At 38.6% G+C, this 24118-nt stretch overlaps 1 protein-coding gene across 9 annotated transcripts in view; it reads right to left on the reverse strand.

Moving 5' to 3' along the window:
* foxp1b (forkhead box P1b) overlaps window positions 1–24118 on the reverse strand; it is a 246457-nt gene that overhangs the window by 179703 nt on the left and 42636 nt on the right. For 6 of the 9 annotated variants that reach the window (XR_008646236.2, XM_055212476.2, XM_055212472.2 and 3 more), the window contains exon 4: window positions 14487–14535. The exons of 1 other annotated variant lie outside the window; for it this stretch is intronic. The gene's annotated coding sequence lies outside the window, so the exon portion shown is untranslated. Of the gene's footprint in view, window positions 1–5539; window positions 5659–14486; window positions 14536–24118 lie in introns of all 9 variants that reach the window. 2 more of the 9 variants (XM_055212473.2, XM_055212470.2) reach the window with 1 other exon arrangement.

A 24118-nucleotide genomic window follows, 5' to 3' on the forward strand; every position in this document is an offset into this window, starting at 1 on the left:
ACTTACATTGTGTGTGTGTGTGTGTGTGTGTGTGTGTGCGCGTACGTACGGTGGGCTTGCTTCACTAATGAGAGATGCCAACGAAACAAAGCCCCCGCAGTAACACCGGGGGAACTCCTCACATTCTGCCTGTTCATTTGAAAATAATTTAAATATCAAATATTTGTAATCATTTGCTTCTCCCTGGCTATCTGATACTGAACGGCAAGTCTTTCATGTTGCCTTTATTACCGCCATTAAAATTCGTTACGCCAATCATCATTTTAGATACCGTCATGGGTTGTTTTATAGAATAATTTGGAATATTTAATTTTGACAATACATTGTTATGTATAAGCATATGTGACAATGAGTGCTGGTGCATCATACAGTAAATTAACAAATCCAGGAAAAGACAAATGCAAAAACTTTATATGGAAATGCAGCGTACTTGTCAAGAATTTGAATAAACCAAATTAAAACAGAGCAAATTATTATATATTTACCTACAGCACTAAGATTATCAGACATGCTGCCATTTCTAATTACTAACGCATCGCTTTAGGTTAACTGCTTAATTTGAATATGCCTATTTCTAATAGACCCTTACGTACAGTATCTTGTATAGTATATGTGACAATCTCATCTAACTAGATGGTTGGGTTTCTATGTAAAAGAAAAGAAAATTCAGTTAAAAAGATGCACGTTAACTCATGCTTGTTATGTAAAAAACCGAAAGATATGCGCCGGCAGCCTTGTCAACAAGATGAAAATAAGGGAGCCATCATTATGAAACTTTATAATTTGAAATCTTGCAAACAACCATATAAAATTATCACCATCTTAGTGCGTGCATTTGAGGTCAATTGCAATTTAATCACCTCAATCATCTCAGAAGTTGGTTTGAGTCGCACGCGAGAAGTCGCTTCGAATGTAAATGCATCTGTTGCTCAGACCACATACAAAACTGATTCCAAAGCAAACTACAACAACAATGCTAGATAAGACAATGGATATTTACATACAATAACACTAAACTCTCCTTCTCTCTCTCTTTCTCTCCCCATATTCCTGCATATGCTTTCAAACCCCCTAAACAATTTGTCTAATTTGCGAGTAGCTAGAAAAAAATAATTATCTCATTTATTTCTCAAACTCAGATGAAAAAACAGACTAATGGCTCTATCTTAATTTGAAATTTCTGTCTATTTATCATATTGTGGATAGCTCATGGTTTTATCACTCCTCATCAATATTTCAAGCACTGTTAATATTAATTAGATCAGATATTAATTTCACCGAAAATGCAAGTATAAATCAATAATTCAACAAAAGGAATGATCGGCGTGGCTGAATTTTTCAGTTTACATACCAGTATTAAAATACATCATCATAATCCCTGCACATCCTCATTACTGTTGTATTATTTTTGTTAACCTCTTCACAAGGCAGAGATGTTTTTAATCTGAAAACATCAACTAGGGCTGTAACGATAAATTGCGTGTCCCATTAAAAAAAGACCTGTCTAAAATCGATTCTGATTCGCAAGGCTGTGGTTTTGTGTTTCATGCGCAGCTTGTGCCTGTACTATGGCGTTTTGGTCAGTAAGAAGTCCTTATCAATTTAAATCATTATGAGTTGGAGTCATTTATAACATGCATTTAAAAAAGCAACACTCGTTAAACAAAATCATTCAAAATATTCGTTATTATCGTGAAAATACCTGAAACAATCTTCCATTTCCTGGAATAGCGTTTGTAATGCTACTACTTCTGTGGCACAATTGGAGTTTCTGCACGAGAGCGCCCTCTGGCTTTTGGATGTGCCCGGATTTCACCGTAATTCATTCAAATTTATTCATTGAGAAAACGCGCATTTGCACGATTAATCATTACAGTCCTAACATCAACGGTAACATTTTCAACGAGTGAGTCTTGACACTTCAATCGAATGTTATTGGTTGATCAGCTCACTGTGACAAGAAAACATGCTGTAGCTCTATTGAGGATTATTACGGATTACATTAATATATTACAGTCTGATTTGAATAATAAACCTTCCAACATTACACATTCAGTTTTGAGGCGCACGGATACCGCACACATCGCACACTCACACTATCCAAACCAAACCGCACCCGGGCGCGCTTGACCTCCAAAGCCTGGTTCGTTTGACTAGTGTGATCGCTCTGGTTTGATTAATCGCGCCCTGGCCGTCTTGCAGAGATGGGCTCGAGCTAGGTTTACTTGTACTCAGACGCGGAACACGCAATGTGATTGCAAATCGCGCCAGAGCGCATTTTAAAAGGAGAGACGTCAATTGGGCGATCACTCACCTTTATCTTCTTTCGTAAAAACCTTCTGCTGCGTGCAACAGGGTAACGTGAATGTCTGTGCTGCACCCGCAATAGATCAACTAAGCAGTATGATAGGCATGTGAGAGGGCTGTGTGTCATCGTGCACCAAATGAATCCAAATAAAAAACACACACTTAACATTACGATGCACTCCAAGAAAGCGCTTTACTTCCGGCTTTGTTCAAAACAATCGCATCCTAACGACAAAAGCGCGCCCGGGCTTGGAAAGAGTACAGTGTGAGGGTGTGCTTCTGGGAGAGTGGGTGGGGGGGGAATTGGGCTGGGGCATGGTTTGGTTTGGATAATGTGAGTACGCCCTAAGTAGATTCATCTTCCTTTAGTTTATAACATAATTGTATGAAACCAGTCTTCTAAATCGTGCCTTTAAGATTTTTAGTCAAAATGAAACAGAAGTAGCGATTGTATTATTTTTCCGAGAATTTCATTGAGAATTGATTGGTTCTTTGGGATCTTTATTTGCTAATTGCTGCAATCTATTCCCCGGGACCGCCCAACTGCCATACCCCTTGAACGAAAGTAAAGAGAGATTGTTTCAAAAAGGGGAGGAGATTTGTGTTTTTGATTAAAAATTATGAGGGCACATGATTTTTTTTTAATAATGAAGCTCACAGATAAGTTTACAATATTCCAACAAAAATGTTAGTTTTTAATTGAACATTGTGACTTTAAATGTGTGCAAATGTCACTATTATTATTGTTAAAATCTCAGCGAGCAATTTTGCATTTAAAAAAACGTCTAATAGCCGTCCAAACACAGCACAGGCGTCTAGGCTAAAACAAGGCAAAAAAATATATATTTATAGACATCTAACCATAGCCCAAAATGAACGAAATGAAATAAAATACATAAATAAATGTAATTACTGGTGACTTTGCTTACATGATAAAATATACATCTCACAAGTTATTTTGGCACGAAAGACAAGTTTCTCATAGCGGGACTCTATTGGGTCTAGTTAACCTACACTGTCAAAAATAAAGGTACAAAGCTGTCACTGGGGCAGTAGCCTTTAAAAAAAGTCCTAATATGTACCATTTAGGTACAAATATGTATCTTTGAACTGCCGATATGTACATTTGAAGTACTAATATGCACTTTTTGGATACAAAGATGTACATTTTTGAAAAGGTACTGTCCCAGTGACAACTTTTGTACCTTTATTTCTGAGAGTGTAGATGGTGAATGAGATGGGATGTTGGGTGAGTTATTCTGAATTATTACAATAAAACACAATACAATATTCCTTAAGTCTTGACATTTTTATAATTTCTTGAACAATGCTTTTTATCCAAAATTGCATGCTTGGAAAAACAAAAATATCTCTCACTGTCGAAAAACATCTCGCCAGAAATAATCATAGATATTTCATACAAATAATTTATTTAAAGCTCAGGTGATAACCGATTAACCAGACGACTGAACAATGACACCGCCTAAATTTAAACAATGTCCTGAGCCTGCTCTTTCCTCTCCAATCTATTTCTCTGTTATTTCCAAGCACATGGAAAAGAATTAAAAACCGCTGATTTCTCCTAATTATTGCTCTCGTCGGTACTCGCTACAGATGTCTTTGATTTCTCCGGTAATCTTTCACGGTGTTTAACTCTGTCAAACATTCAGGCGGTCTATTTTTCTCCCTTTCTGTGTCTTGTGCCTCTTAACCTTCTCTATTTCTCCTCTTGTCTATTCATCTCATCGCCGGCACATTCTGTATTGTCTCTATCTCTCCCACTAAATCACCTCTTGATGTTTCCTAATTTATTCCACTCTTTCTCTCATTCCCAAATCCCGAATTTCCCTTCTGCTCCCGGACGCATACACACTGAAGGGGGGTGCTCTGTTGTTTTTGGGCGAAACGTACGTTACTGTGTGAGAGAGGAGACTTTAAATAAACATCTGCACAGCGTGGCCACAATAGAGTCTTTTGTCTTGAAACGTGCAGGAAAATCATGCACAACGCGAGGGCACTCCAACAGGTTTAATTCCCAATATTAGCGACATTAAAGGGATAAATCACCCCAAAATTTTTATTTTGTCAACATTTTCTCACTTTCATGTTGTTACAAACCTGTATACATTTCTTTTCTGATGAACATGAATGAAGATATTTTGAGGAATGTTCGCAGCCAAACCGAAAAAAGAATACTATGTAAATGAATGGAAGTGAATGGGGCTCATGAACTGTTTGGGTACAAACATTCCCTAAAATATATTTGTTCGCGTTCATCAGAACAAAGACATTTATACAGGTTTGTAAAAACATCATAGTGAGTAAATGATGACAGAATTGTCATTTTAGGGTGAACTATCCCTTTAAACTCAAAAAAAAAAAAAAAAAAAATAGTCTCTGTGCAAGTCATGCAAAATTATGAAACAATGTTATAATAATTTTTATCTGTTGTATTATAATTGTATTAACTATCTATAATTTAATATTTACCAAGGCAATTTACATTAACCCTATCTTGATTCTCAGTCCTTTTTAATAACTCAGACGCACTTCTACAAATATACTCAACATTTAATAGTATGTTAATGAATAGTTCACCCAAAAATTACAATTCTGTCATCATTTACTCACCCCTAGGTAAATTTCTTTGTTTTGCTGAAAAGATATTTTAAGAAATGTTTGTAATCAAGCAGTTTTGAAGCACCATTGTCTTCCATAGTAGGAAATACATACTGTGGAAGTCAATGGTGCCCCAAAACTGTGAATTCAAAAACAAAGCTAAAAATATCTTCTTGTTCAGCAGAACGATGAAATTGTACTAGCGCGTTGAGTAAACGATTACAGAATTTTCATTTTTGGGTAAACTGGCCCTTTAATAACAATTGATCTATTCGATGATCACTCATGTCTGTGGTCTTGAAGACCCGAGATATAAAACTTGGAAAAAAAATGCAATGAATGCCCACCAGTCATTCATTTTGCTTTACCCTATGTTTTGCTGAGGTCAAATTGAACCCAAAGACAAACAATAGTACGTCTCCGAATAACCACTTCTCTGAAAAGTGCCCTTCTACATTAATGTACAACAGATGCAAGGTTTAATATTTCTGCCTGCTGGGTTTTGATTAGGACAGGGAAACGCATTAACAGAGTTTAAGAGACGGCGTTCATTTAGTAATTGTGGTCTTTAGGACCCCCCCAAAAAACTGAACTTGACAGTTAAGGAACTTACCAGGATGCATGCGTAGGCTCACCAATATTTCAACACCTTTTCTCCTGCTGTTCTGCTGAGAAAACGGCGTATCTGTTTCTCCTTCCTGTCTCGCTGGTCGTTCTTTGTTTCAACACACCCTATGCCAACAAATAACACCATGCAAAGTGATGCCTGCAAATTGTTTTGGATCCATATTTGAATATTTAAATGCTTCACTTTAGATCTAGATATTTGACAGCAATTTCCATACATGAGTGCAAAGCAGGTACACACAACCTGATAGCGGTTCTTTGTTTTTTCCTCCCTCATGACAAAGATCAGCGAGATAGCATGCCATTCATTTCTATACCTGCAGTGTTCACAGAGGGGTCATCTTACTAAAAGTTCCTGGAGTCTGTGCATTGTGTAAGTATTGTGGGTGCAAGAATCAAAAAAGCCACCCACACGATGGCATTTAACCAAATTAGATTTGTTGATAATATAACATTTACATATAGCATAACTGCAGAGCTCGGGGTGATTATTATCTAAAACAAGCCTAAAGACATATAGGAACTTAAAAACGGGTTGCTTGCAAAGATGCCTGGGAAAGAAATGCCATATGTGGGACAACAAACTGGCTAATAGATATGGCAACTTATGATTTAAGCAACAAATATTATGCTTGCCCATCATGGAAGGCCATGGCATTTGCTTAAGAGATAGTTAGGTTATGTGGGGAAGATCGTAATCCGTTGCCCGAACATAGCGTTTTTTGTGTGGCTGGAGAGGGGGGGGGAAGTGGCACACGGGTTTTTGAGATTTTGAGAAGGACAAGATGAGAGATGCTTTGATCTTTGGGCTTTGAGAGGGAGATACTGACTCTGCTGTCTATCTGTCTGTAAAGAAAAAAACATGGCTGCGTATCTTACAAAAATGTCAGGAACGAGCATGATGAACGTTTTTCTTTTTTACCTGGAAAATGTTACGAATTGACGTGGTCCTTCAAATGTAGCAAACAACCATATAAACGTATTTCGTGGAGTTGTGGTGATAATAAATACAGGAGCAAAATGGACTAATATGAATGAACACAGGACTCCCACACCGTAGTTAACTTCAAATCAAGGACCTTTCAAGGACTTTCCAGGTCCAATACCCTCAAATTCAAGGACTAAATGTGGGGACACATTTCAAGTGAGAGCAAGGTTACATCGTGTTACCTTTTAAGATACATTGTTACAGTTCCCTTTTGAGGGAACTTGCGCTGCGTCACTGTGGTGACACTTTGGGACACCTCAAGTATATCAAATTCAATCAATGATGAGGCTTAAGGCCGGGGTATACCTTTTTCCGCGTCCGGCTTTATGTGTGTGCACTGTGTGTTATTATTTTATATGAATAGACAAACGTTAATGTTTGTATTTAAGAAACATTTAGATGTATATTTATTAGGGCTGTCAATAGATTAAAATATTTAATCGCAGTTAATCGCATGATTTCATGAGTTAACTCGCGATTAATCGCAAATTAATCGCACATTTTTATCTGTTCTAAATTTACCTAAATGTAACACTTTTTAAGATTTTAATGCTCTAATCAGCATGGATTTGGATAATATGCTATATGCAAATGTATGTCTACAACAGGCTGTTTACATTTTCAACAGAACCATCAGCCATAGTTTTATAAATGTTTTTGCCTTTAGAAGACCTTGTTCTTTCTCCATTTCTGTTTGCTGCTGCATCATTTGTGACCTGTGCTGGCAAATTGAGTTGGGATAAGCAAATTTTCAAAAATGTGTCATTTATATTTTAACACTCTCTATTAAAAAACTTCAAAACAATTGGACCAATTGTTGGAATCTGACAAAGCATGACAGAACTATACCTGGTAATGCAGAGCAAAAACAATATCAATATACATATATGTTTTTCTTTTCTTGTTTAATTTTGACATTGAGACAGACCACTTTAAGACTGTAGGATAATGCAAGGGTTTAATATAAATGACACAACAGATACTTTTCCTTAACAGTTAACCAAACATTCACTTCAGATATAACAGATTATAGGTCATACCTGCGTGAATTCTTGTCAAAACAGATATTTTTAAACCTGTAATTTTGTGTTAGATGTCTATATATATCGAGCCCAGTCTCCTGAAGATAAATATAAATAGCACGAAGTGTCACGCACTCGCGCGTTTGTGTGCATGCGCTTCAGACGTCTGCGTCATACATCGCTTTTGAGCCTTGTCACTCTTAATAACTCTTTTAACATCAATCAGATCCCGAACTTTATCTCTCTTAATAATTATTTTAACATCAAGAAAGTCCTGCGGTCTATTTTCTATAATTTCTGAATGCTTTTTAAAACGAAACTAAAAAGTGAAAGAAGACGCATCTTTGCTTTATATGGATTTGGGACGGTACACCTCACAGAAAACGTGCAGATAAAGAAAACTGCACGTGCAGAAAACGTGCATTTTAGATGTTTAATTACCATTTAGAGCATTTGATTCGCTAGACGAGAGCTTAATGTTATTATTTTTATGAAAAGCTCCGACTCATCTAGACAGCGCCAGTCACTTGCTGCGTCTCAATTCATCCAGCTGTGAGTCAAACAGAAATTGCGTGTTGCCTTAATCGCGCGTTAATAAAATTAGTGCCGTTAAAATGAATTTGCGTTAACGCGTTATTAACGCGTTTATTTTGACAGCCCTAGTATTTATATATATTTTGATATATTTTATATTATAAATATAAATATAAATAAAAAATATACCTAAATAACATTTTTCTTAAATTCATGTATGTGTGTATACACAGTATACACACACATATATTATGTAAACACAAACTTTTATTTTGTATGTGATTAATCGCGATTAATCTTTTGACAGCCCTATTACATATGTAACCCAAGACGTTTTCATGTGTCAAACACAACTATGCAAAAAAGCATTTTGGTATGAATCAACATTCGCATACAGAAGATATAAGCATTTAAAGCGAACAGTTTACCACGTGTGCTTAAAAAGTCTAGAATTTTTACACAGGGAATAATATGGATTTTTTTCCATAAAACTTCTTGCATAAAATAGATTCAAGCACTTTCAATGATCTGTATCTATACTTCAAAAACTTCCCAGGGCCTTGAATTTTTTCCCCCAGATTCACAAACTTTCAAGGATTTCAAGGACCCGTGGGAACCCTGTGAACGAGATACTCACATTTTCGTCAAAATGCAAAAACAAAAGACACACCAAAGACCTGATCTAAACCAGAATGATGCTTTGAACATGATTGAAAGTAAAAGGAGAAATAAACAGAGAACCGAGAAGTGGCACGAAGTCAGGATGATATAGCCAAGTTTGGCAGAAGCCTATAGGAGAGCAGAAAAGGTGTCACTAATCTTCTTGTGACCCAAGGGGAGTGAGAAAGACAGAGAGACACACACACACACACACACACACACACACATACAGAGAAAGAGAGAGTGTCAGCTTCCTTCGAATCGGGGTGCTTGTGACTCATATGTTGCTTGTCACATTGGGTTTTGAGAGCCTACGAGGCAATCGTGACCCACAGCGACACCCATGTCCTCTGTCTGTATATTTACAAACAGAGACAGGGCACAAACAGGCTGGGGCGAGATGCTTTGGCAGAATTGTGTGAAAAAGGGGCAGTCGACACTGCTGAGAGGAGGAAGAGGAGAGAAAGGACAGATCAAATTTACCCTGTGCCATGTTGCCAATGTGTGTGGGTAAAAAAGTATCTCCAAATTACATTCATCCTACCAGCCAAAATGGCCAACTTTGATTTTCTGCGTGGATATGATTTTTTCTGGTTGTTCATTTAACCTTTAAACCATTTTCACACCTAATTTGATTGCACAACCTAAACTAGAGTGAGAATTAAAAGCCACAAAAGTTAAGAATTGCTTTAACTCTTTCCGCGTCAGCATTTAAAAAAAGTTGCCAGCATTTTTTATGATTTTAATGCCTTCCAGAAAATGTTTTTCTTTAAATATATAAACATACAATATATCATATAAAGAATAGATCCTCCGCTTTCAAACTAATAAAAACTTTCATCCTACCTTCATTTGTTCTCTTTTTATCACCTCTGAAATATGGGTAGGTTTCTTAAAAAATACAAAATTTTGAGAAAAAGCTGAGATAATTGCATTTTTGTGAAGGACTTTTAATAGAGATCAGATTCAAAGTGATCCTCAAAACATACACAGAGTTTGAACTGTCTGCCCTAAGGGAATTCATCCGGGTTTATAAGTTGGGTAAGACCGCCACCTGGTGGATAATAGCACAAAAACAGATTGCCAGAAAAACTAGTCATTGAAGTGTTTTCTCTTACGGGGTTCCCACGCCTTAGTTAACTTTTAATTCAAGGACCTTTCAAAGACTTTCCAGCTACAATACCCTCAAATTCAAGGACTAAATGTGGGGACACATTTCAACTGAGAGCAACGTTACATCGTGTTACCTTTTAAGATACATTGTTACAATTCCCTTTCGAGGGAACACTCGCTGCGTCACTGCTGTGACACTTTGGGGACACCTCCAGTGGTAAGTGCGTCTGAATGTGTATATCAAATGTTAAGTCATTGTAAAGACACACTGACGCGCGCCTGGAGGTCTCGCTGTGCGAATGAGCCGTTTAGCGCGGCGCAGTAGATGCGATTACACCTCATTGGCGCGAATGGCGCGAAATGAGCGTTGCTGCGGGAAACCCGCGAGTTGAAAAACTGAACTTTGCCGGAAAAACGTGCCGCGGCAACCAATCAGGAGCTTGCTCTAGTAGTGACGTGATTATAGGAGGCGAGCAGAGTCGCAGAAGCCCCTCCCATGACGCAAATTTACACGTGAATGTCTCGATGACTAGAATTTCACGCGCTAATGAAGCTAGTACACTCAAAATGTTCAAGCGTCCAACTACGCCAGGTAGACGCAAATTTGATGCCTCAAACATTTCTGGAGTAAACCCAAAGTAAGGGTAAATTTTTGGAAATTAATCAATAAGCGTTTCATTGATGTATGATTTGTTAGGATGGGATGATATTTGGCCGAGATACAACTATTTAAAAATCTGAGGGTGCAAAAAAACCTAAATACTGAGAAAATCGCCTTTAAATTTGTCCAAATGAAGTCCTTATCAACACGAATTACGTATTCTAAATATATTTTTGATATATTTACAATAGAAAATTTACAAAATGTCTTAAATTAAACATGGTATTTACCAAATATCCTAATGATTTTGAACATAAAATCAATAATTTTGAGCGATACAATGTATTTTTGACTATTGCTACAAGTATACGCTTGCTACATGGTCATAAATGACTTATGTACATCAATCTATGTATTTAACAAGTACATATTTTGCACCGCCCTGTGGAATACTTTATAATAGTTTAACTCATAATTTAATTTATGATTAAGGAAAAAATACATCAAAACGTTACATTACTCATGTCCAAATTGTATATAACTTTCACAGATCAGATATTGCAATGTCAGACTTAGCGTAAAAAAATCTGGTCTACGTTCAACAGTTGCATGAATGTAACCAAAGGTCTTATTAAGCTCTTACCATCCCTGCACAGTTTAATTCTACATTATAGTCTGCAAATATGCACACTGAAAATCATCACAATAAGGATATTAAAAAGCAGTAGAAAAGCTTTAAAAGGTGTCGGCTAATGTTACTAATGGAAGGTATTAAAGTGGCGCGATACGCCTTGAGATCTTTCCTAACCCAAATAATTAGTCAATATTGAAAAGGTTAAATTCAACAGCAAGGAAAGCTTTCATGTCCTCATGTGGAGTCATAAATGTAGTCTTTTATTTGCCCTAATCATCTACAACATGCAAGTAGCAATTATGAGTCTTAAAAGTGCTTTTAAAGAAAGTGGTAAGCCATGCGAAAGACGCTCGAGCGGAGATACTCCTTGGTACCACGGCGAGCGGCCTTGCTGGATACTTTAAACGCGGTCCAATAGTGGACGCTGAACTTTAATGGAGGTCAGATTAAAAAGCTAAATCATCCTGCTTTTACTTTTTGTTAAAAGTCCGAAATCTGAATAACTAAATAATAACCTGCACTTAAACGTATATTGAGTGCTTTTTAACTCGGATCGCCAGGAGTTTGTACGTAAGTGCCCCGCAAATCAATATTCAAAGGGGAATAATCAGATATTTCGGGGTTAATTCTAATGCAACGGTAAGAATTAATGCGCTACACCTCTAAAAGTTTTTGTGTTTTTGTGTTTGCTATGTTTAATTCATGTTGTTAACATGAATCCGAGCCAATGTCACCATATTGCCTTTCAAATCGCTGATCTCTGAACTAACATGAAATTGTGTAGTTGGAAAATGACAAGAGATTGATTTCCATAAGTCTCATAAGCACAACTGACTATGTAAATAAGGCTGATTTCTTTATGGGGGTGGGGGAAAATAGCTCAGCTCTCAATTTACATTATCAAATGACACAATTTACATTCATGTTTTCCATTTACTATCAATCTGTAATGTACACAGTTTTGCAAGCGGGCGTAACTGTTTGAAGCACTTCTCTAAAACGCCGTCTGGTCGTGCTGGTGAAACAACAGACCTGGCAATGGCACCATTATGACAAAAGCATGCAATGCAATAATAGAGAAGCCATTTAAGTAACTGTTCAATGCAGCAAAAACCGGCTGAAATAAATATTCACGTTTTAAAATAACTCTTATGTTTGTTTAGCACCTGTTTCAAGGACCTGATCCGAGTTACTATGCTAATACTGTACCTCATTGTTTTGCAAATGGGTGTTTTTAATGTTTACAGGTCATATATGAATGTTTACTGCAAACAAGAAAACAGGCTGACTGTGTAATATGTGGGTGGGTCGTGGTTTGTTTGTTGTGTTTACACAAATACAGGAAGTAAAGGCTCTATTGTAGGTCAAAAGTGAAACTCTCAATGAGCGTACAGTCGGAAAATTCATTTTACTCTGTACACCTTTAACCTTGTGTATAATCAAAATGCATGCAAATAACATCAAAGACAATAAGCTTAAGTGCCCAAATGTTTTTTTTTTTTGGGGGGGGGTATATTTGCTTTTATGCATTAGGCAGATGCTTTTATCCAAATCAACTTACAGTGCATTTAAGTTATACATTTCTTGTCTGGGATTTTAAGTCTGTGTAAAGTCCGATATTGAATGTGTTTTCAGTTTGCAACACAGAAAAATGTGAACCAACCAGCCAAATTTGAATATTTAAAAAAAATCTTGTAAAAAGGCAGGATTTACTGCTCTCAAAAGCTGGGGGCATGTCCACTTTTAGCGCCAAAACCACACCCATTCACTAGAAAGCTGCCGTCTCTCTCAACTTTCAAATATCGCTACAACCTGAATGCATTATGTTAGGGGCGGGGCCATGCTTGGTGGCTCCAGTGCATCGAGACACCGTTTTAGCCTCGCCTAAATAATTCTAAACACAGAAATGTAGAAAAACTGATCAACAGTTCATCTCCACAATTTATCAATACATAGTTCACAGTCTTTGTAACATGTTCCAGCAATGTGAAACCAACCAGCCAAATTTGAATCATTTAAAAAAAACTTAGAGAAATAGGCAGGATTTACAGTATTTTAGCGCTGAAACCACATCCATTCGTGGGAAAGCTGCCGTTCCTCTCAACTTTCAAATATCGCTACAACCTGAATGGATTATGTTAGGGGCAGGGCCATGCTCGGTGGCTCCAGTGCGTCATCGAGCCACTATTTTAGCCCCGCCCAAATAATCCTGAACACAGAAATGTAGAAAAACTGATTAACGGTATATCTCCGCAATTTATTAATACATAGTTCACAGTCTTTGTAACGTGTTCCAGCAATGTGAAACCAACCAGCCAAATTTGAATAATTTAAAAAAAACTTAGAGAAATAGGCAGGATTTACTGCTCTCAAATGCTGGGGGCGTGTCTGCTTTTAGCACTGAAACCACACCCATTCGCGGAAAAGCTGCCCTCTCTCTCAAATATCGCTGCAACCTGAATGGATTATGTTAGGGGTGGGGCCAAGCTCGGTCGCTCCAGTGCGTCATCGAGACACCGTTTTAGCCCCGCCCAAATAATCCTAAACACAGAAATGTTGAAAAACTGATTAACGGTGTAACTTCACAATTCATTAAAGGGACACTTCACTTTTTTGAAAATATGCTCATTTTCCAGCTCCCCTAGAGTTAAATATCTTATTTGAACCGTTTTGGAATCCATTTAGCCGATCTCCGGGTCTGGCGCTAACACTTTTAACATAGTTTAGCATAATCCATTGAATCTGATTAGACCATTAGCATCGCGCTAAAAATAACCAAAGAGTTTTGATATTTTTCTTATTTAAAACTTGACTCTTCTGTAGTTACATCATATAATAATATTACGCAGCAGACGAAAATAGTCCCCTTAGTAACTTTCAATAGCGGGGACTATTTTTGGGCAATGCGTAATATCATTGCGGCTCCTGCAGCCATGTTACGGCAGCAAAGTCAGAATGAGAGAATAGTTCATAGCCATATCTGCCTAGAAAATAGCAACTTTCAATTTTCCATCGGTCTTAGTACACAATGTAACTACAGAAGAGTCAAGTTTTAAATAAGAAAAATATCGAAACTCTTTGGTTATTTTTGAGTGCGATGCTAATGGTCTAATCAGATTCAATGGATTGTGCTAAGCTATGCTAAAAGTGGTAGCGCCAGACCCGGAGATCAGCTGAATGAGTTCCAAAATGGTAAAAATCAAATGTTTAACTCTATGTCCCTATACATAGATCACAGTCTTTGAAACGTGTTTCAGTAATACATTTCTAACATTTATAATTTGTTCAAAAAACAATTCTTTGACTTTACACAGACTTTAAACCCACGAACTCTGCACTGCCAACACAATGCTCTACCAATTGAGCTACAGCAACACATACCGTCCTGAATCCTCAGCATCCGCAGGCCTGGACCACTCAGCTCTCCTCCCTGCAGAACAGACAGCAGGTAGAAAGAGTAACGAAAGAGAGGGCAGAAAGAAATGAAAAGATGACATTAGAAAGAAATGAGAAAATCTACATCAACGTTGAATCATCAGAGACTGGTGCTCCACATCCAGCCACCAAAAAAAAAATGTATGTGGATTTGTGCTAATTATCCAGCCGATATTGCGATAGCTTTATCTCCAGACACATCAAATGAAGTTCGCTTCTCTGAGAACAAGGTAACGGGAGGACGAGGGGATGTGGAGAGAGAGGTCACTTTGAAAGAATTGTTCATTACCCGAGTTTATTTTCGCTCCTTGTTTAAATAATCTTGCAATACAGTTATAGCATCTTAAAAGGGCAAAATTCCCTTGATTAAACAAATAATAGCACATTCAAGAAAACTGTAATTGAGTTCAAATTGATTTCAGCAGATGCTCTAATTGCATTTAAACACTTTTCCTTCCTAACCCTGAATTCGCAGCTTCTTAATTACTGGCCCTCAGCGCGAATCCCCCCGGTGGCGAGGTGGAAAAATAAAAATAGTGCAAGTTTTACGGCACGTTGTTAAACTGACCTATAAACTTTTTTATTCAATATAAATGAAGGCCCAGTGGAGGGGAGGGTGAGGCATCGAGGGACTGCTACTAAACTCAGATTAGCCCAATCCCCTGGTGACTCCAACCTGTCACTCATCTTCACTAACCCCCTCCCATCGCTATCCCATGCCTCTGAGGGGATGGAGAGACAGAAATGTGTTTCCTGAACAAGGTGGAAAAGGCACATCCTGATTGCCAGCGCTTCACCAGCGCTGCTCCAGTCGTTCTTGCAGATGCAGCAAAAGTTGCCTGATAGGAGGAAAGCTCCTGCCAACTCAAACAGGGATCCCTGTTAGGGGGTCCGGTCTGTATGAGCATGCGCACGGCTACGGTGGGCTTCCTGAGGGCAAGCTGCAGCTGTCTGAATAAAGGTACGAAAAGTCAAAGCTACTGTAAACTCTCCAACCCTCCTCCAAGTATTCCCCAGGACGTCCCGAATCAAACAAATAAACGACCCCACCTAAAAACACTCGCATTGTTTTCCTCGCAAAGCCTTTCCATGAATTACAAAGGAAAAATTTCCCCGGGCTGCGATCGTGCCAAACAAAATGCCAATAGAGAAAGTGACATTCGCTGTTGTTTTAAAAGCGATTAGAGTCTTTATTTCATTGTTATGAGTCTGACACCGAGAGGAAACCAGAACAATCTATTCACCCGTTTTCCTTCTTCCACCCTCTCTCTCTCTCTCTGAATTTAGAAACGCTAATTAGTTTTGCTCTCATAAACCCAACCTGAAAATGGCCAATTAGATAGTGTGAAGTGGGAGACGTGCTGAAGAAACAAGTGCTTGGAGAAAAAGAAAGTAAAAACCTCATCATCCTTCAATTAAAACTTCACATCCACTGCAATTGAAGGAGAGAAAAACATTTCACACTTTACGTGGAGAACATATGCCGGTTTGTCGTTCGAAGCGGAATAACGGTGTTATGTAAATGAAACGCGATAATGCTTCATCTGTATCTGTTGTTATTCTGGTCTCTCGGGTGTACTGAGGTCATCGTTCTAACCGAACCACCTGGCTAACCACAGCAGCAGCTGGGCTTTAACGTAGCGACCAGAATCTGACCAGACCGTTCCCCCCTGTACCACCTGCGTTTATCCCATATACTTCAAGGGTACCTCCGCACGAAGAATGTAGCGACGTGCTCGCTTTTGATTCGTTAACTTGCCAGGTGGCTTATTTTCATACAGAGGACGTCGTATGAAATTAATGATAAACTTGAGCAAAATTGTCTTCAGGAATTTTTGGGGCCTGTCCCCTGAGTTGACCCGGGCGAGTCTTTCATCAGTGTCAGATTTAAGACTGATGGTCTGTCAAAGAACCCCCCCTCCATCGCTAGCCCAGGCCGGACGGCTAAATAAAGGGGTCTGGGCGAGGCGCTTTTCGCCGGGAATGAATTCTCAGATGCCGGGGTTGCTGCCAACGTCCTTGCAGCCAACGGCTGAGAGGGCAGGAGAGTTCACGCTAACTGCAGCTCGGACCTGCGCTGAACATCTGCTCATGAATGAACTAAAAAAGTGCTAAAAAAGTGCTACGAGGGCCGGCTGATGAAAAATTCAACGCTCTCTTTCTCCTGGCACGCCGGTTTTGCGTCTACTCTCTAGAGTCCGACCCCGCAGAATCATATTAAGGGAATCTGTGAGGGTTTATCCGAAAGAACAGCTGCCGTGGAAAAGGGATCTGCTGTTTGAGGAGAGCTCGGGGACTTTCGCACGGAGATCTGCCTTCACGTATAGGCGGGCGGTATGTCCTTGAAGAAGGCAAATAAGGGTTAAGCACCAAAGTAATAGCGTGGAAGAGGCAGCTACATAGATTACAGCAAAAGAGTGTGTTGTTATGATAAAGATGATGATAAAATCACATCAGATGGCGATGCGGTAAAGTGTAACCCATCCTGCGTTACGTATTTTTGGTTTAGAAGTCTCTCCAACGGTATTTTTACAAAATTTTATTGTCTTCAACCCCAAGTATAAACAATAGCAATAGTGATGTTTACCCTAGCAAGTACCACAAATGATAGCAAAAATGCCACATTAGAAACAGAACAGACTGTCTAAACCCAAACCGCCCTGACTCTACGTCACCAAGACTGAGGCCACACCGGTTACAGGTACAAACCGTATAATCACAGTCTCCACTTTGCTCTTAAAATCGAGCTAAATATTTGATTTACATAAAGCCACCGTAGCATTATACCTACAGGAGAGTCAGAGGTTTTCTTTGGAAACATCACTGAGTAATAGCAGAAGTTTAAGGAAGTGGTAAAACTGAAATAACCGATTACCTCACATTCAGCAATTTCGCTTCTGTCTTGGGCCGGGTTCAGTTCACTGAGCCACAAACAATTCTGTTTGTGTACGGTGCTGCAAAATGAGGAACAGAGGCTACGATGGTCGGTTTCTATGTGCGGCGCAACCTTTTAAAGACATCAGCTAAAAAACTGTGGAAGCATTAAAATAGGCACTGTGTGTATTTGTTTCCGATTAAAACGTTCCAACTTCCTTGTGAGACCGGAGTACAGAAATTGCTACATTTGTCATACAGCGATGCAAGTTGTGCTTGAACATGCAAAACGTCTGGCTTGGGCGCAGCTGTGATTTTCTTTCTTTATTAGCTCGATTTCCATTAAAAAGCCCCTTTTAGCGTAACATCTGAAGGTATGAAGGCTTTCTTGTAGCTCAACTGGTAGCAATGCCAAGGTCTCAAGTTCGATTTTCCAAGGATAGCACAAAAGCGAAAAGTTAAAGTGCGTTATAGGTCATAAAATTTTAATAAATACATGCATCCGCAGAACAACTGCTTTTTGTGTGACACTACATCCTTAAAACCATTTTAATATAAAACAACTGGCATATAAATTTAATATTATTTCTTTATTAAAAGTCAGCACTGAAGAAGTAAATGCTCAATAAGCGCCGTATCAGATCTCGAGCCGCGTTTTATCTTTTTAATTCATCTAAATGTGTCAAGTAATAGGGAGCGAGAAAACTAGTAAATATGACTGCTTAAATTTAATGCACACATTGTTGACACATAATGTAATTTAAGTCGGGGTGTGAATGAAAGCCCAGCAGGGGTAATAATACCATCCTAATGAGAATCTCTTCTAGCTGTAGACCTTGCTGAGATAGCCATAATGCATGGCTTCTCTTTTTTTAATAAAATAATTGTTACAGTTATTAAAGATGAATCTCATCAGAGGCAGGGTGACAAAATAATTCATTACCAAAAGCGTGGCTTTAAATAGCTGCAAATTAAATTTCCCACAGAAAATATGCCTGCAGATGAATGGGATCGTTATTTCATAAATATTGGATTCGGTGTGCCCTTGGAAGACAAAAAAACATCAGAACGTCCATTAAAAGAGTTACTGGGAAACGCGGCTAATCAATTACTACAAACCACAAAGAAATCGTACGTCTTTCGTTTGGAGACAATGGAAATGGCAGCATTGCAAATCAGATGTAAAGTCGGAAGTGGGAGTTTTTCACATCCCACCATTCGATTCAATTGATTCTTGATTCATAGGCATTCCGATTCCAAATCCTAGTTAAATATCTTTTTAGGAAACATTTGATAGATGTTATATTATATACTAATTTAAAAATATATACATAACATTTTTCTTATATTTATACATAATATACTTGTTTATTTATATACACATAATAATTACACAAGTTCGCACACATATTATGCAAACACAAACTTTTATTTTGTATACGATTAATTGTTTGACAGCCCTAGTTTTTACATAAAGATTTCGAACTTCACAGCAGAAAATAATATGTTTACAGACTTTTACAGTGAATTTTTTTGTAACTCATTCGATTAAAGGAATAGTTTACCCAAAAATGAAAATTCTGTCATCATTTACTCACTCGCAAACTGTTTGTGGACTCCATTCCCTTCCATAGTAGAAAAAACAATACTATGGAAGTAAATGGGGTCCACACACGGTTTCGTTACAAACATTTCTCAAAATATCTTCCTTTGTGTTCATTAGAAGAACAAGGAGATTTATACAGTAAGTAAATGATGACAGAAATTTATTTTCCTTAACCAATCATGACCTTTCTGTAGTAGTGACTTGATTACAGGAAGCGAGCTGAGTCTCAGCTTAGTTGCGAAGCCCCTCCCATGACGCAAATATCCGCGTGAATGTCTCGAATGACTATAATTTTACGCCTGGCTTTCACACGTGAAACTCAAATGTTCAAGCATACAATTACGCACGAATAGCACGTTTTTGCCGCCTCTACCGCGGCTGGTGTGAATGCACCATTAACTCATTCACAGCCAGCCTTTCTGAGAAAAGTTGCCCACCTGCATTTTTGTGATTTTAACAAGATTTTCACAAAATTCCTTGCAGGAAAAATTATTTTCTATAAATATATAAACATACAAATTATATCAAATTAAAGAACACACCCTCTGCTTTCAAACAAACAATAAACAAACAAACAAAATGGGGAAAAACGTTTCATTATATATTTACTTTTTCTACTTAATTATATGGATATTTCTCTTCAAAAATACAACGTTTTGAGCAAAAAACTTAAAAAATTGCGTTTTTGTAAAGAAATTTATGTTAGAGATCAGACTCAGAATGACTATCAAACATAAAGGCAGTTAAAATAAATCATTAAATCTTTTTAACTTCCGTTTTTGATAAATTTCGGTTTTTAAAAGCGGTATTACACTTTCACTTTGAAATTCGTCAAGAAAGGCATATTTATTAGTTAAATATGAACTCATAAATGACGAGATAACTCGTCAATGGCGGTGAATGAGTTAAAGTTCTGCATTATTAAGGGCGTGGCTACTTGAATGATGGGTGAACTGTCACTGCTGTCACTAACGTCGAGCTAGATGGGCGTGATTTCAGCAACCAGGCCCCTCTGCTTTACCAACGTCCCACCTCTTTACATACTTTCGGTTTTCCACAAGTGATGCGCGGTGACGCAATGCCAAGATGGCAACAACAGACCCCGCCAACTATTGGCTTCAAAAAAGCTCTTCACAAACCTATGAGTGACGTCACAGACACTACATCCATTTTTTTATAGTATGGTTCATAAATACGTTGTCATAACAAAAAGTTAGGCGCCAACTGGAATGATGGTAAACAAGCGCAATTTAACCACAAAGGACAGCTGTTTCACATTTGAATAGAGCCGTGTTTCTGCTTTTGGACATTTTTGAATAAAACAACGCCTCTCCTTCTTCTTCTTCACTGGATAACTCCTTTCCAGGGGGCTCACGGGACAGTAAAGTGTCCATTGAATGAACACTTCAGGATCTTGCCGGAAGTAGTAGGTCATCCGAGTACTTTCCACCAACTATTTTTTGTATACTGTGAATTCGGACATACTACTCACTTTACCTACTGCTTTTCGCCTACTATATAGTATGTAGGCCTTTTCAAACACAGTGTATGTTTATAAGTTCAACGTACTTTTTAATGTGCAAATCTTTTTTTGTTTGTCCTGCATATGCTTTCTGTTAGCAGGTTTATGAATTTAAAATCCTGATTATGAATTATGTATTCATCTAGAAATTAGGGTGGCCATTCGTGCCAGTTCTGCCGGACACGTCCCGAACATGTTTTTGGGTTCTTCTGCGGAAGTCACGTTGCTCGACCGCATACGTCATCGAGGTTCTTACATTTCAGTTAAAATACATTAGAAAATTAAGATTCATTTCTTTTAAGACATACAATCATTGTAGTTTCATTCTTACCTTGAAATGTAACGGTTGCTTTTTTGACATTAAACCCGAAATATTAAACCTTGATGACGTATGCGGTCGACCAACGCGACATCCGAAGAACGAACCCAAAAACATGTTCGGGACGTGTCCGGCGGAACTGGCACGAATGGCCACCCTACTAGAAATCCCCCCAAAAAACAAAGTGGGCACGACCCTGTGGTTTAATAACATAGTGACACTTAATACATATACCGTGAACAAATAATTACTGGGATGATTTACAGCTCTTGTTGTTTATCGAAGGCGCAGAAACTTCCCAGCAAGCACCAAGCATCTCCTGTCCTTCACACACATGCACACACACAGCAGGATGTAAAGAAGAAAAGCTTTATTAAGATCGTGCAGCCATAAAGAGCAGGGGGTGACTAACCGGCTGCATTAGCGTCTAAAAGCCAAAGTTATTTAAACCCAATAAAACACTAATACATTGTTTGAGTGGAAGTTACAGTGAAGTTATCTCCACCTTAATAACATCACGGCGAGGCTGATGTTGTTTAGATCAATAAAGCCCATTACAAGAGCAGGCCTCAACACAGATAACAGGTCTCAGCCGCAGTGATGTAACGCTCTATGGCATTGTGAAGCAGAATGGAATCTTCTATTAAATAAAGGGGGCAATGGAAGACCAATCATAAGGCTTGATAATCTGATAAGAGGGGAGTGTGAGTGTTTTTAATATACAGGATGCTGCATTTGAATACAGACCAATGCCGTGGTTGGCACTGGAAGAACGGCGGACAGGTTTGCCTGGAGTGGTGGGGAAACTGGCAAAGAGTTGTTAGGATTATGACCCCTGCTTATGTATTGTCCCCACCTGGCCTTCTTTTCTATCTTATTCTTTCTCATGCTCTAACCCTAATGCTATAAATTAGCATAATGACCGAATATTTGAGCCTTTTACCTTTATTCAGAAAAGACAGTGAAGAGGGACTGGAGACTTTTTTAGTAGTGGAGATTATTGCCTTTACTTAAAGGCAGGGTATCTCATTTGATCCAGAAACCTTTTTAGTTATGCTGGTTTAAAGTCTCCTCACATCCTGGTAGCAATTACTATGTTAAGTTGTGTAAATCTATTTTTTATAAATACTGTATGGGCCCTATTTTAACGATCTAAAACGCAAGAGCGAAGCGCAAAGCGCAAGTGACTTTGTGGGCGGATCTTGGGCGCTGTTGCTATTTTCCCGGCGGGAGAAATAACTCTTGCGCCAGGCGCAAATCAATAAGGGGTTGGTCTGAAGTAGGTTCATTATTCATAGGTGTGGTTTGGGCGTAACGTCAAATAAACCAATCAGAACGCTATCCAACATTCCCTTTAAACGCAAGAGCGCAAGTTCCATGGCGGGTTGCTATTATTATGACGGATTTACCAGGCGCACGCCAGGAGCGGTTCACAGCCGAGGAGACCCACGTTCTTGTAAGAGCAGTCAAAGACAGAGAAGTTGTTTTGTATGGGGATAGGAGAAACCCGCCCAAATCAGCGTCGGTTAAACAGGCGTGAGAGGAAATAGCCACAATTGTCTCATCAGCTGGCATCCCCATCGTTGCGCCAAGCGCTACAATGATGTCAGGAGACGGGGGAATCCACGGGTATGCCGTGTAACGGGAGGTGGATCTGCCTCTACACATGACCTGACGCCAGCAGAGGACATCGCTGTGTCCACCCTCACCGCTGAAAGGCAGTCCAACCCCAAAGTACACTTACAAATCAAGTTCATATACATTAAGGTTTCTTATGAAAACATTTTAATTATTATTTACATAAAATAAACATAATACAGCCACACAACAAACTTATGAAAATATTTTAATCGTTATTTGCATGAGAATTTTTTAACGCAGCCACACAATAAATAAAAACTATCACCACAATGCTCGCCACTATGATTTCCCTTATCTCATGTGTTAATATTTTTTTATTGTAACAATTTATGATTTGCAAAAATAACTGTTTCATCTGTGTAGATTAGATAAGCAAAGTGTGTGCGCGTTGTGCACGCTATACATTATGGTCAAGCATGCGCTCTTAAAATAGCATAATGAACCACGCGCAACGCGCCACTGACTTTAGACTAGTTTTTTTGGTCAGTGGCGCAATTGAACTTTGAAACTGCAAAATAGCATCAGGGATGGTTTGCGCCGGAACACGCCTATTTTTTTGCGCTGAACCGCCCAGGGAGCGCAAGTTCATTCCCTAGTTTGCCGACGTGCGTCTGTGGAGGGAAGAACCCGCTGTGCGCCGGTGTAAAATACGAATATTGCATGCATCACTGACAAAGTCAATTGCGCTGGGTGCAAGATAGGGCCCTTTATGTCATCTGTGAAAGGCGTAGGACCAAAAAAATGTTCAACAAATCATTGAACTCGAACCAAACACAATAATTGGACGCATGCCATTTTTGACTTTCATCTGTTGCATATGCCACTGCGCAACCCGTTAACGCAGACTTCATACGTCATCAGACTTCATACGTCATCAGCGCGTTCACGTGCGCTCACCTCCCTTCTGTAAACAGAGGGAGAATGGCAAACTTTCCTGCTGAATTGACAACCTGGACAGGAGCCACATACAAAATTTTTTTTGAAACAACAACGACAAAAACCATCTGGATCAGCAAAGAGCAAAAACACGAATTAACATCGGTAACTTTACTGCTTTTCCACAAGATGCAAACAGCAAGGCAAAGAGTCTGGAAGGGTCATTGCAGTTTTTCTTTTGGTAAGGTAGGTATGCCATATGATTGTATTTAGATGGATTCAGATATTCTACTTTGATGAAACATTGTGTTGCTTATGAAATTTGTGTTCCTTTACGAATTAGCGTAACGATATACTTTTTAACAGTTACGTCTACACCGAAAACATGCTTTAACTAATTCCGATTTAAAACTGTTGTTTATGTTCGTTAGTTTGGTAATATTATTTACTTTGTACTGCAAAGTTTTCTTACTGGTGAATGAGACATGGACGTCTGGTCTGTGCGTATTCATGTATTTTGGAGGAGGCGTGGCATTGGATGGCGATTTGAATGGAGAGTGGGATTGTGATTTCAGTGCTAGTAAGCTACCATTAACATTTTTCAAAATCAGATACCCTGGCTTTAACTAGACAGTTAAATTTGTTAAATACCAATGAAGTGACTAAAGGGACATTTGTGAAAATAAGCCAATTTCAATTAGGGTGTTTTCACATATACACTGTTTAGGTCGGCCCAAATG

This window comes from Misgurnus anguillicaudatus, chromosome 8, assembly GCF_027580225.2.
Source record: "Misgurnus anguillicaudatus chromosome 8, ASM2758022v2, whole genome shotgun sequence".
Classification (NCBI taxonomy): domain Eukaryota; kingdom Metazoa; phylum Chordata; class Actinopteri; order Cypriniformes; family Cobitidae; genus Misgurnus; species Misgurnus anguillicaudatus.